Source organism: Nothobranchius furzeri, chromosome 14, assembly GCF_043380555.1.
Source record: "Nothobranchius furzeri strain GRZ-AD chromosome 14, NfurGRZ-RIMD1, whole genome shotgun sequence".
NCBI classification, from domain to species: Eukaryota; Metazoa; Chordata; class Actinopteri; order Cyprinodontiformes; family Nothobranchiidae; genus Nothobranchius; species Nothobranchius furzeri.
The window spans coordinates 22,318,789-22,331,383 of record NC_091754.1 but is presented as its reverse complement, the minus strand read 5'-3'; the positions used below and the strand labels follow the sequence as shown (position 1 = coordinate 22,331,383).

Sequence of the window (12,595 nt, the reverse complement as noted above, 5' to 3'; positions counted from 1 at the left end):
TGCAACCAAACAATAAAAAACAAACAAAAAGAAAAAAAAATCACATTTTAGCGTTGCTTTATGGTAGATGTAATATAAAATCATTTTTTAATTTGCTCATTCCTGCAGAATCAGATACTCACGTTGACCTTATTGTTCCTACAAACTCACCAAATAAATCAGGAGACATCCATCCATCCATTGTCTGAACCCGCTTTGTCCACATTGGGTCGCGGGGGGCTGGTGCCTATCTCCAGCGGTCAATGGGCAATCAGGCGGGGAACACCCTGGACAGAGAGCCAGTCAAATCAGGACACATTTTATACAAAAACAATTTGGGAATTGGGAATAAACTATTTCAGGTGTTTCTTCCCAATTATTTTATCGCACTATTATTTTATAGCTTTACAACTCTAAATTCCACGATGCATGAGTTTGATGCTATCTGCTATAAGAGCACCACTTAATTTGGCATTTCGTGCTGTTTTAACTGCACAGGAAAGACATTTGCACTTGCTAATGTAAAAAAAATGCAATATGAGTCCTAAAAAGGCACACAGCAGCACTGACTGCATAAGCAAGTGTGTTTGAGTGTTTTCAGCTCAGTAAGCATATTTAGGCTCACTGGTTTTTGAAATTGCATTACAGTTCATTAAAAAAGCAAATTAAAAAGTCCATTTGTCATCAAAATGAAAGAAAAATGTCTAAATTCTGGACTGCAGTGTCCAATCATCGTACAGGGAAGTGTACAAGTACATGATTCATTATTTCTGCTGTGCCAAGTGTTTTCTTTTTCCTTTTTTTTAGTAACTCGGGAAAGTGCTTGCTGGATGCGACAGCTCTTCATGTCACAGCTGCAGCATCTGTTCTGCGCTTATCTGTCCTCTCGTTGCTTATTCTTCAGTGGACTCCCGCTGCATCTATTCTGAGGTTATTCTGCCTCCAATGAGGCTGTTGGCAGACACATCCCGTTAGATCCCCTCCTCTAACCAGCCACTCCATAGAAAGCTCATTAGTGAGGTGACTAATAGCGTTATGCAAATGCAATCTTCATAGTAATTTTGTGTATGAGCAAAGCCTTCATTAAAATATCCACAAGGTCAAAGTGAAAAAAAGCACCCTTGCACATGCCACTTGCTGTTCTGAACCAAACGATGCACACGTCAAATTCAAATCTCCCTCTCTTATTTGTGGGTGGAAGCTTCTGGGATGGACTGGTTGACTTTCCAAGCTCTTGAGGTGATGGTAAGGAGAGGTCAAGGAACAGCGAGGTGGCGTGCCCCGCGTGGCCTTCTCAGCTGAGCAGGGCGTGCTGCACGGCCTCGTAAAGGTCAGGCGTGTCAGGCTGGGTCAGCGTACTTGTCCTGCCGAGCGGCTCCTCCGGAGTGTGCTGTCAGTCAGGGGTGAAGTCAGGCAGGCAGGTCGGCTCTCTGCTGGTGCTTTTAGGAGAAACAAACCTCTAAGTGCTTGTCATCTTAAGTTGCTTTGTGGAGAGCTTCTTGGTATCTGCTGCTGCACTGGCTCACTGTGTAGGTTTTCCTTCCAGGATCTGCAGATCTGAGCTGAGGAAGGCTGCAGGAATTAAGTCTGATTGTTACAGGCCCATTATCTAACTCTCAGTGTAACACAAGGGGCACAAAACAAAGAACTGCTTTACAAAATGTATTTCAATGCAAAAAAAAGGTCTGATTTCATCATGTCTCCAGAAGGCTGAGGAATAAAACGGCTGCACTTAGGAAATGTTTTTAAATGGCATCCTATTAAAATCAAAACAAGCTCATTTGGTAGCTTAGCTCAGCATTTTTAAACAAATTTCCTATCTTTTGGAAATATTTCTCGCTGGCATTAAATTAGATAACTTTAGCTCAGTCGGTAAAGAAAAAAACAACCTGGTTATAAACCATAGCCTGAGGAGTTTACAGTATGAGCCTTGAATAAATCAGTGTCAGTGTTGGGCTGTTTCCAGATGACACATGCAGATGTTAATGCACGATGTCCCATAGTCAAAGAACTAAATATTGAAAAGTGTTGAAAAAGACGATATGTTCTGCTATTGAGTTATTACCTTGTTGTAGCCAAATTTATTTGATTTAATTTTGATTCTGAGGAGATTATGTCTGCAACAAACATTACCATAAAGGAAAAACATGCAGCTGCAGCTCAGCGACACTTTTAAAAACAGATCAATAAAATCAGGATGCAGCCTTCGAAGCTTTATCTTTTGGGAACGACATGCAGCCCGTGCATTTGTTCCTCAGTTCCTCTTATGTTGCTGCTGCAAAATGATTGCAAATAGCACCACAAACTAACAGAACATAAAAGAACTTCTAGCGGTAAACTCTCTCTAGCCAACAGAAATTGAAGTGTTTTCTTTTAACTGATTGCCTAATTCCTTTCACGTTTGAAGGAAGTGGCTTGTCAGTATGTGATCATACATCTACAATCATTTTATGTTCATTTAGTATTAATATTTGAAATTTCCATGTTGTTTCAAGTCCTTACATCAAAACATTTGATCCCTGCATCCAGAAAAATGAGCTACAGATTACAAATAAATGTATCTGAACTAATAAATAAACATTTGTCATTAAGTGACCTAAATCACATTTAGATTTATTGTACAAAAACATGTTTTCATTTAGTTTATAAAACCGAGGTATCTAATAAATAGATGCAACAATGGAACACAAAACATAACAAGAGCCCCCTAGTGGCTGGCTTCAGCATGAGTTTTAAGTCCCGCCTCATCCATGTAAAGGAATGGAGCAGAAACGCTTTATTCCAATGTTTGTTAGGGCAGTATTTTGTTGTTTGTAATGTAACTTAAGTACAAATCCCCATAAAAATAAATACATGTCCTACAATGATAATAGTAAGGTATTCTGAAGACTCCTGATGAGCATTTTTTTTACTTTACTTTTATTTCACATTAAAACCTTATCAGATACTTTTTGCAATTTAATGTTACAATAAAGTTTAAATCTGTATCACCTAACTTGAACAAGTCTGGATGGTTCATCTACCAGTGAGATGAGACAAGTGTGAATATTTGATTTGGAAGTCCATTCTCGCCACGTTGACAAAAATAAACTTGTGTTTCATAATTATGAATGAGCTATCTCATAATTATGAGATATGATCCTGTTATTATGAATTAGTATATCATTATTAAGATGAATATGGATGCAATGGAAGCACATTCCTGCCAAATCTTCTATCTCACAATTATGACTTATCAATATTTTAAAATTATGAATTCGTTATTTCATAATTATGAGATCATTTTTTTTATCTAAGTGGCAGGAATGTGCTTCCATAGTGTCCATATTAATCATTTCCCTAATACAAAAATATCCTACATTTATATTTACTGGGCTAATTTTGGTATATTCTAGCATTTTTATCACTTACACAGTCTTCATTAGCTGGTTTCTTGTTGCCTAACGGTGAGGTTCCCAACTTTTTTCCTTCGGGATTCCTTGCCAGTGTCAAAGACAAGTCTAGACCCCCAACTCCAAGTCCTACCTGCATTCACAGACTAAAAGCGAATAAATCCAAATTTCATACAGACAAAAAGAATAATAACCCTTATACAGAGTTTTGATTATGCTGTGGCAGTGTGAGCGTCCTGTCACAGTGTCCCGATTGATCATGTGCCCTTTGGCTGACTGGTTAGCGCGCGTGACTCTCACCTGGGAGTCTGGGGATCGAATCCCACCTGGGCCCTTGTTTCTCCACCTTGCCATAATAAGTTTGGGTGTGTTATTGGGATTTTATAAATGTAATTTTTACAAATAGATGCTTACTAACCTCAAAACCTCTGCACAAACAAAATTGTGGGACCCCCTTGGGGGTCACCAACCTTAAGTTGGGAACTTTTGGCCTATTGCACAAGGAGACCAATGTCTGTTTTCAAATTTGATACAACCTAAATGAGAGTTTTTGTATCATTTCACAGAAACTAATGATGGATTATAAATTGAATTCACACACACATAACTGAAACAGCTGTCAGTCTTCTGTCAGGTGAAATTAAAGTTCATGAGTGAAATCAGGTAATTGCTGTTGCTTTTTAACATAAATAACGAGTGATCGCCATGCTGTATGGGAATTATCTGCTCGGTTTTAATCATTCTTTATTTATCAGTGACTTTATGCCACCTCATTAGCAGACGAGCAAGTTTTGTCTTTCTAAACTAAACGTGCTTTATCAAAACTCCATTTTTAAACACCTGTCTTTGAAGTAACTTGTTTAAACTTCATATTTCTGTTTCTTTTTCGACAGTCAGACCAGAGCTGTAATAAACTGTCGCTGCTCACATGACACCCCAGTAATGTTACTGAATCCTGGTGGCTACATAACATTTCATGTCATCTTTTATTCATGTTAACTGAAGCAAAGATAGCTGCAGTTACAACTTAACTTGCTGTGATCAGTGAAGCGAGCACGCCTCTCTCCATGTGTGACATCCTGTAATGCTTGGCGTCTTCCTCAGCATGTGGGAGGGACTCATTATCAACCTGACTCAAATGAACCTGGATGCACAGAACAGCCATCGCCCGACAGTGATCTTCTCTGCTTTTGTATGTGCAACACGAATATCTAAAAAAAAAGTCATACAACGTTCCTGAAAGGGGGAAAACCCCAGACTGCTGTTATCCAATTAAAGAAAAGACATTAGTCAAATTGATCCATTACAGTAAAACCACAAAAAGTCTCCCGTGGGACCATCAGAGCCGTTTGACTCTGAAACTTGTGAAATTATGAAAACTTTGGACTCAGGAGGTAGCTGCATTTCAAAATTCAGACATTTTCTTCAGAGGAGATTCACTTCTTCCCCCCTGCTGCGTGTAATTGGCTTCATGGCAACGGAGAAGACAAAAAGTGTTAATTAAACACACTGACTAGTGAATTGATGTATTTTGTTATTGCACATCATGGGCTCCCACTTCCCAGCTCAGTGAGGAGGTGAACGTCCAGGACCTTAATGAGACATGGCGAAGCAGCGGGGTAATAGATGCCCTCTGGACACAGATCAACTCCAATGAGCAGAGTTGGGTAGATTTACAGTTCTGGGCATATCTTCCAATGTGGGAGGAAAAGTGCTCATCAAAATGATGGGATGTTTATAATGTGTGAAGCTTAGAGTGCCCTTGCAGGCCTCGGACTTCCAGGGCGCGGAGATTGCTTTTCATGTGTCATTAATCCAAGTCGTCAGCGCTGGCAGGCCTGAGCAGTAATCCAGTTGGTCTGATAATTAAGTGTTACCTCCGCAGAGAGTGTGGCAGCATATGTGAAGCACTTGTTTTGACATCATGGGGAATAAAATTCTCATTTGAGTATATTTTCTTCTTAGAGAAGCTTTTTTACTTGTTAAAAATAGGACAGTATTCTCAAAATCAGGTCATTTTTGTGCATTTTCTTTGTTAACTTTATACATTTTCAAAATAAAATATGTATTTTTTATTCTATAGAAATGAATCGTCTGTTTGTGTGATTCACATTGACTGAGGATCTGCAGCTTTAACAGGGCACTCCCATATTTGCATTTAGAAAAAATAAAAAACTTCTCGTCCATTTGGCTTAACCATCCAAGATCTGGCTTAGTGTTTTATTTTTATAAAAGCCACTCAAGATAATGAAAGCCACGGAGCTTGCCAGTGCGCGCTTGCAGATTGTTGCTGTTGTCAATTTCTTGCTGGTCCTACAAATATGAATGCCCACTCATCTGATTCAGCACTTTTATTGTAATTAAAAAGTGGCATTTGGTCAACTGGATTCAGTTCTTGGTTCTCGTTGACGCTAGTGGACTTGGTGGGGTTTGAAATGTAGCCGAGACTTTATTTCTTTTGGAAGGATTTTACAGATTCCTGCTGGTTTTGTGGTTTGATCTGTGGCCTCACACATGAAAAATCCCCAGCTCTGTTTCTCATCTTTGTACAGAAGTGACTTAAGATTTCAGCTTTTGATCAGTAAAAGATCAGTCACTGGAATGCAGTGAACTGAAAAGAGAAGGTCTGGTTAGTTGCAGTGCAGTGAGATGACTTTTTAATGTTCTTGCAATGCCTGTTTGGTGGATGATCCACTTGAAAACTCCTGTTATCAGAGAAGCAATTAACATTGGTTTTCTTTATCTACTAACTAAAACAACATCTTAATTCTCAACACAGTGCATAAAAGCGTTTGTGCCAAAAATCCCAAAGTTGCAAGCTTTAATGGATGGAGGTTGTATGTCTTTGAGCTAATGTGCAGAAATATTTCATATTTACATCAAGTTCAGACCAAAGCATCACTAATTTTATTAAATATATCATTTTAATTATGAAATTCAAATCATGAAATTAAAGCATATTTTGGTGTTTAGACAAGTTAAAAGTAAAACACCTCATAAATTAATCAGTAATCATAGAAATAAGACATAATTGTGTAATGTCATGAAATTATGTCACAATATCTCAAAGAAATTTGAGATAGCGTTCATAAAAGCAACATCATTGCATCTTTTATTTTCTTTAATCTGTGCAGAACGGTTATTGTTGCAATGACCATGCAACAGCAGCCTGATTCCAAAATAGAGGCAACACTATTCAACTTAGTGATGATTTAGGTTGTTTTCCATTTGGTATAAATTTGGTAAAAATACAACAAAACGGAATTAGTCTGAAACCTTCTTAAAAAACAACTTCTTGCTTTTGTCTCCTTTGAATGTCTTTATTTCTTGGTTGAACTTTCAGGTGTTTTTCTCCAAAGTTTTACTCCACCCACATTTCCTGTTAAAAAATGCACCTAAAGGAGGGGTTGCCTGGTGGACTGAGAGGACAGTGCTGGGGCGGTGACACAGATGGAGGGCGATAGCAACGCTAGCGCTCTTGCTTTAGAGCATAGAGTCATTTTAGTGTCATTTGGGACAGCTAGCTCAGGAGGTAGAGCGGGTTGTCCAGTAATCAGAAGGTTGCAGGTTTGATCCCGGCTCAGACCAGGGAATTCTGCTGCTGTGTCCTTGAGCAAGACATTTACACCCCCTTGCCTGATGGTGGTGGTCAGAGGGACCGGTGGTGCCAGTGCTCATCAGTCTCGCCTCTGTCAGTGCGCCCCAGGGCAGCTGTAGCTCATACCCCCAGCAACTGAATGTGTGAATGACTGATTGTGTTGCCAAGCGCCTTGGGGGGTTGTAGAACCCTAAGAAGGTTCTATACAAATACAGGCCATTTACCATTCAAGGTAGAGGGTGATTGTCCACCTCCTTCACCAGAGGACAGAGCTGTCTTGTGAGTTGCCCGGAGCAACCGGAGCCGCGCCTGTAGCTAAACTGTTAAACGCTCGCTATTTCAACTCACTACTGAGGTGTGGCAGAGACTCAGCTGCTTTTAAAACCAGTGATGTAGCAAACGTCACACATCCCAGCTAACCTTACATATCATCGCTCAGCAAATTGTGATGACGGTTTCACATTTAAATGTAGTACAGATGTTTTACTTGAAGAGGGCGCCACATTGACAGCTTTAGACAGAACTGTTATATTTTAAATAAGATGCACCAAAATGCCAAAATAATGACTACACTTTTACAGCACTATTAGAAACTCATTTACATGTTTTATCAGCAAACTAAACAGATTCAGGGGTGACTTGCACGTTAGATTTTCCTCTGTGCTTTTCTTGCTGCTAACTCACTTTTAGACACACTAACATTCTCCTCTAATGTTGGTTGGGTCCACTCATTGTTGTCAGCTCTTGACACAAACAAGACAACAGGAAGCATTTTATACTCAGCACTGAAAAATCCTTGTTATGTTTGTATGAACCATCTGGTCAAGGATGTAACCCACCCTCAGCGTGCGCTTGTGCACGTCAGATCATGTGTGTCACATTTTTGTAATACGTGTTTTTTATCATACTATATTAAACTTTTGAAGGAATCGAGATCTAGAAGACATAATTTTCCTTAACCGTGTGTGTGTGTGTGTGTGTGTGTGTGTGTGTGTGTGTGTGTGTGTGTGCATACATTGTTCAGACTTGAGAGATTGACATATCAAACAACGAGGAATCTGCCAACGAAAGCACCTGGCTGTGTTATTTCTCAGCTCATACCTGCAAGGTCTGATGAAAAAGACTGTGCCAGGAATAACCGCCTCAGGAGTTGATTTATTAAAACAACCCGGAGAAAGGTCATCCGTCCTTATCTGGGGCGAGCTAGTGACAGGTAAGTTATACAGTGGGGAGGCTAGTTTCAGAGGCTGACTGAGTACCTGGCACACTTCTAAAGTGCACGTGCAGGTAGAGTCACCTTCACAAACTAATCCTTTGCAGCAGGATTAGCTTCGCCGTGTTTTGAGGCTGTAATAGTTTGTGCTGGCTGGCAGTTTGTTAAAGTAAAACTTTAAGTGATGCACCTCTGAGCGGTCTCACAAGGAGAAGTACAATGACATGAGAAATACTGCTGTGAAATGACTCTCAGCAGGTACGCACGCAATAAAACAGCAGTCCACAAAATTATAAGTACACCAGATCTTTACTGCTGTGCTTTTCTCCATTTTCCATTTCATGTGGCATCAGTCAGTCATGTGAGAACAATCTGAATAACCACACTGAACAGACTGAAGTCCAGATTGCCACTTAAGTATCTGCATTTAAAAAAATGCCATTTTTCTTCTACAGTTTGGCTAAATTGAATACATTTTTTTGCAACTTAAGCATGGAAACTTAAAAACCTCCAGATTTATTTTGTCTTAGAATAACTGAACAAAACTGTATGAATACATGAATACTAAGAATGCACCAATTTGAAATTTTGGGTAGACACCGATATCTGATACTAATATTGCTGTTATGGCTTATAATATATATATATATTAGGGGTTGTATCGACTAGTCGACTAGTCGACTTCACTGCTCTGTAGTGACTTTTTATGCCTTTCATCGACTAGTCGCTGTCACGTGATAATGACCGACAAGATGCAGTCCTCGGAAAAGACAGCAGGTGACGAGCCCCTGAGCGTCGGGAGGTGACGCGCTATGCCAGAGCGTCGGTATCTGACGCCCGCCGCAAAACGGACATTTGACCGAATTGTGGCCTTTACCCTCTTGCAATTTAACCTTCCCCTCACCCCCATCCTAACCTTAACCAGCGTGCGCATGCAAACCTCTGATCGTTGACGCGCTCCAGACATCTACGTCCTGAGCATGGCCACAGTAACATTATCAAATTCAATTCAATTCAAAAATACTTTATTATTCCCAAAGAGAAATTGATTAAATTAAATTAAATTGGGTGTCACCACCTCAAAAACAAATTTAACACGGGATCGTTCATGTCAGCTCATTTACTTTTATGTTTTCTGTCTTTTGTTTGTGCCTGATGCGGTTCGTTGCTGTGGAGCGGAGCGCATCTTCTGTTTTGTCCTCTGGTGATTTCACCTCACTGGTGTGGCCGGTGCGCGGCGCGCACTCCTCTGTTTTTGCGGTCGGTAGATCTTTTAGAACTGCAGTTCAAAGGTAACTCATAAGGTGAATATATATGAACCCAGGTAGCAGTTTCTCTTTAGGATTGAGAGGAGATGCAGGAAGATAATAAACAGAGACAGGACAGAAAAATAGTCAAATAAAAACAAGTTAGTTTGTGTACCTGGTGGTTGCAACAAACAGACACCACTGAAGATAATCAGAAGTGAGGAACAGAAAATGAAATAATTATTTAAATGTTTAGATCAGCAGGAACTCTGAGAGGCTGCAGACGCATCAGTGAGTTTGCGGCCGCTGCGCAGGGGGAGGGGGAGAGGGCTGAAGCAGGGGAACAGTAAAGATGCAGAAACTACTGCTGTTAAAAGAGATGTGTTTAACTCAGAAAATGTGGGCGTAATTTTAATTGTCAAAAACTCCAGCGAACCAACCAACCCCCCAACCAACTATATATATATATATATATATATATATATATATATATATATATATATATAAATTAGTATTATCATCATTATTGTTAATAATATAATAATATATACACATCACACACATTTACGCTTCTGAGATGAGTACCATCACTGTCAGTTGACAAAAACAATCCTCCCTCCCCACCGTCTGAAACAGATATATAAACAAAAACAAGATAGAAAATATTAATGATGCACCGATATGAAATGTTTGAGCCGATACAGATATCCGATATTAAGATCACTGTTATGGCCGATAACCGGTTTTTGCAGACACCGATATACTGACATTGTTGCTTCTAAAATCAGCATTTTTTATTTAAAAAAAAAAGAAAATGATTAAAGACGAATTTACGTTATTATGTACACACACCTCACACATTTACGCTTCTGAGATGAGTACCATCACTGTTCACATGACTCAACAAATACAGATCACCCACTCACCGTCTGAAACAGGCAAACAAATGGAGACAAGATGGAAAAAATATCAGTTGTTAATATTGTCCCAGTTTTATTTATCGAATCGATACTGACATATTAAAAAATAACTAACATCAGCCGATACCGATATTGATGCTGATATATTGTCCATCCCTAAAAAATATTGGTTGTTAATATCGGCCCAGTTTTACTTATCGGACCGATACTGACATTAAAAAATAACTAACATCAGCCGACACCGATATTGATGCTGATATATCGTGCATCCCTACAAATAAAACATCCTTTATATATCTATGACTCTTAACGAAATCATTTTGTGTGTTATACTGATCAAATGATCATTGATTTCACTGCTGGAAAAGTTTTTCCTCCCTGACGTCAGTTTCTTTTCACAACCACCTGAAACATTGCTGAATATATTGGGTCCCAGTCTGCAACATAATGAGTATGCATTAAAAAGCTGTCCTTCTAAGAGCGCAGCAAAGAGTAGGGCAACATCTTGCCTCATTGAAATGTGCTGGTGTGGAACAAATAGCATTATGTCGCCACACGTGTTGTGATACAGCACATCAACCTCATTGTAGGAATCTGACGTCCCTCGGCGAGAGTCATTCCTCTCGACACGCCAGATGAATGACTACAGAACAGAGCTCCTAAATCCCACCCACAAATCCAAGGATCAGTTAGCTTCTCATCGGTCCCCGTTCCACGATGACGAGTGGACTACGGTGCGCTCCATTCATCATTCTGAGTGAGCCTCCGCTCTGGCGATCAGATTCTGAGCTGTGACTTTGTTTATTCTCAATTTGGGCGCAGCGAGGGAAAATTGTCCCAACACCGGTGGCATTTGCTTCGCTTGTAATACCAGGCATGTCTGTGAATCATAAGAAGTCACGGAAGGGATGGAGAGCATTAAGCGTCTTTGAGTGCCTACTTTGGAATGATGGAGAAAAAGTCGCAGTGTTCTCGAGAGACAGATTATTACATTAGAAGATATTTCAAAATTTTGCATATTTTACCTTTAGAAATGCCAATATTACAACAAATAGTGCATATTCTATGCATTAGAACCACTATAATGAAAAATCTACTTTGGTGGAGTTGACAGATTGTGGTATTAGAGCAGTAGCAATGCAGTGCAGGGTGCTAACATGACTAATGGGCCAAACCTGGATCCTTCATCGACTTGCACAAAAATACTCGGATTGATTTGACTGCTTATAGTGCTGCTATGATCTCCCCTCCGCTGATACAGTTTCACAGCTATTTGTAAAACTGCTGCTGCAGCTCCTTTTTAATATCACTTGTCATATCAAATCCAGTAATATGCAGCTTAGCACGGAGCCCACTGCTGATAGTTTTTCTTGAAGTTCCGTTCACCTTGTCAGGCCTGCATAACATGAATGAATATATGCTAGTCGACACGCTTTGTGTGCAACTTCAGTGAATGGGCTTAACTGTGCCGCGTGTTCAATAAATAACCACTCAAAGCTTTGCTAATCTATACCAGCCACATCTTTTACCACTAGTGGAGATTAGATTAATACTCGGGGCCTCTGTGTTGAAAAAATGTCAGTTTCAGCACAAATCGGACTGTTGAATCTATTCCAAACTGGCCTCTAAAACAAAGTCAGCATCAGCAGCAATTCCAGTGACAATTGTTGTGAAGCATCTCTGGGATGAGAATCAGCTCCTCTAAATCTGAGACCATGGTCTTAAGTAGGAAAAGGGTGGAATGCCTTCTCTGGGTCAAGGATGAGGTCCTGTCCCAAGCGGAGGAGTTCAAGTATCTTGGGGTCTTGTTCACGAATGAAGGAAGCGTGAGATCAGTAGTTGGATTGGTGCTGCGTCTGCAGTGATGCAGACATTGTACCGGTCTGTCATTATGAAGAAAGAGCTGAGCCGGAAGCCAAAGATCTTGATTTATCGGTCGATCTCTGTTCTTACCTCATCTATGGTCATGAGCTTTGGGTGCGACCGAAAGAACGAGATTGCAGATACAAGAGGCTCACATGAGTTTTCTCCATAGGGTGTCTGGGCTCTCCCTTAGAGATAGGGTGAGGAGCTTGATCATCTGGGAGGGGCTCGGTGTAGATCCGCTGCTCCTCCACATCGAGAGGAGCCCGTTGAAGTGATTCGGGCATCTAGTTAGGATGCCTCCTGGACGCCTACCTGGTGAAGCTTTCCAGACACGTCCAACCAGGAGGACACCTAAAGGAAGACCCAGGACACGCTGGAGG

At 40.3% G+C, this 12,595-nt stretch overlaps 1 protein-coding gene across 1 annotated transcript in view; it reads left to right on the top strand.

The window, feature by feature from the left end:
- The window catches only part of hs6st3b (heparan sulfate 6-O-sulfotransferase 3b), a 107,231-nt gene that overhangs the window by 1,635 nt on the left and 93,001 nt on the right, over window positions 1-12,595 (top strand). The gene's annotated exons all lie outside the window — the stretch shown is intronic.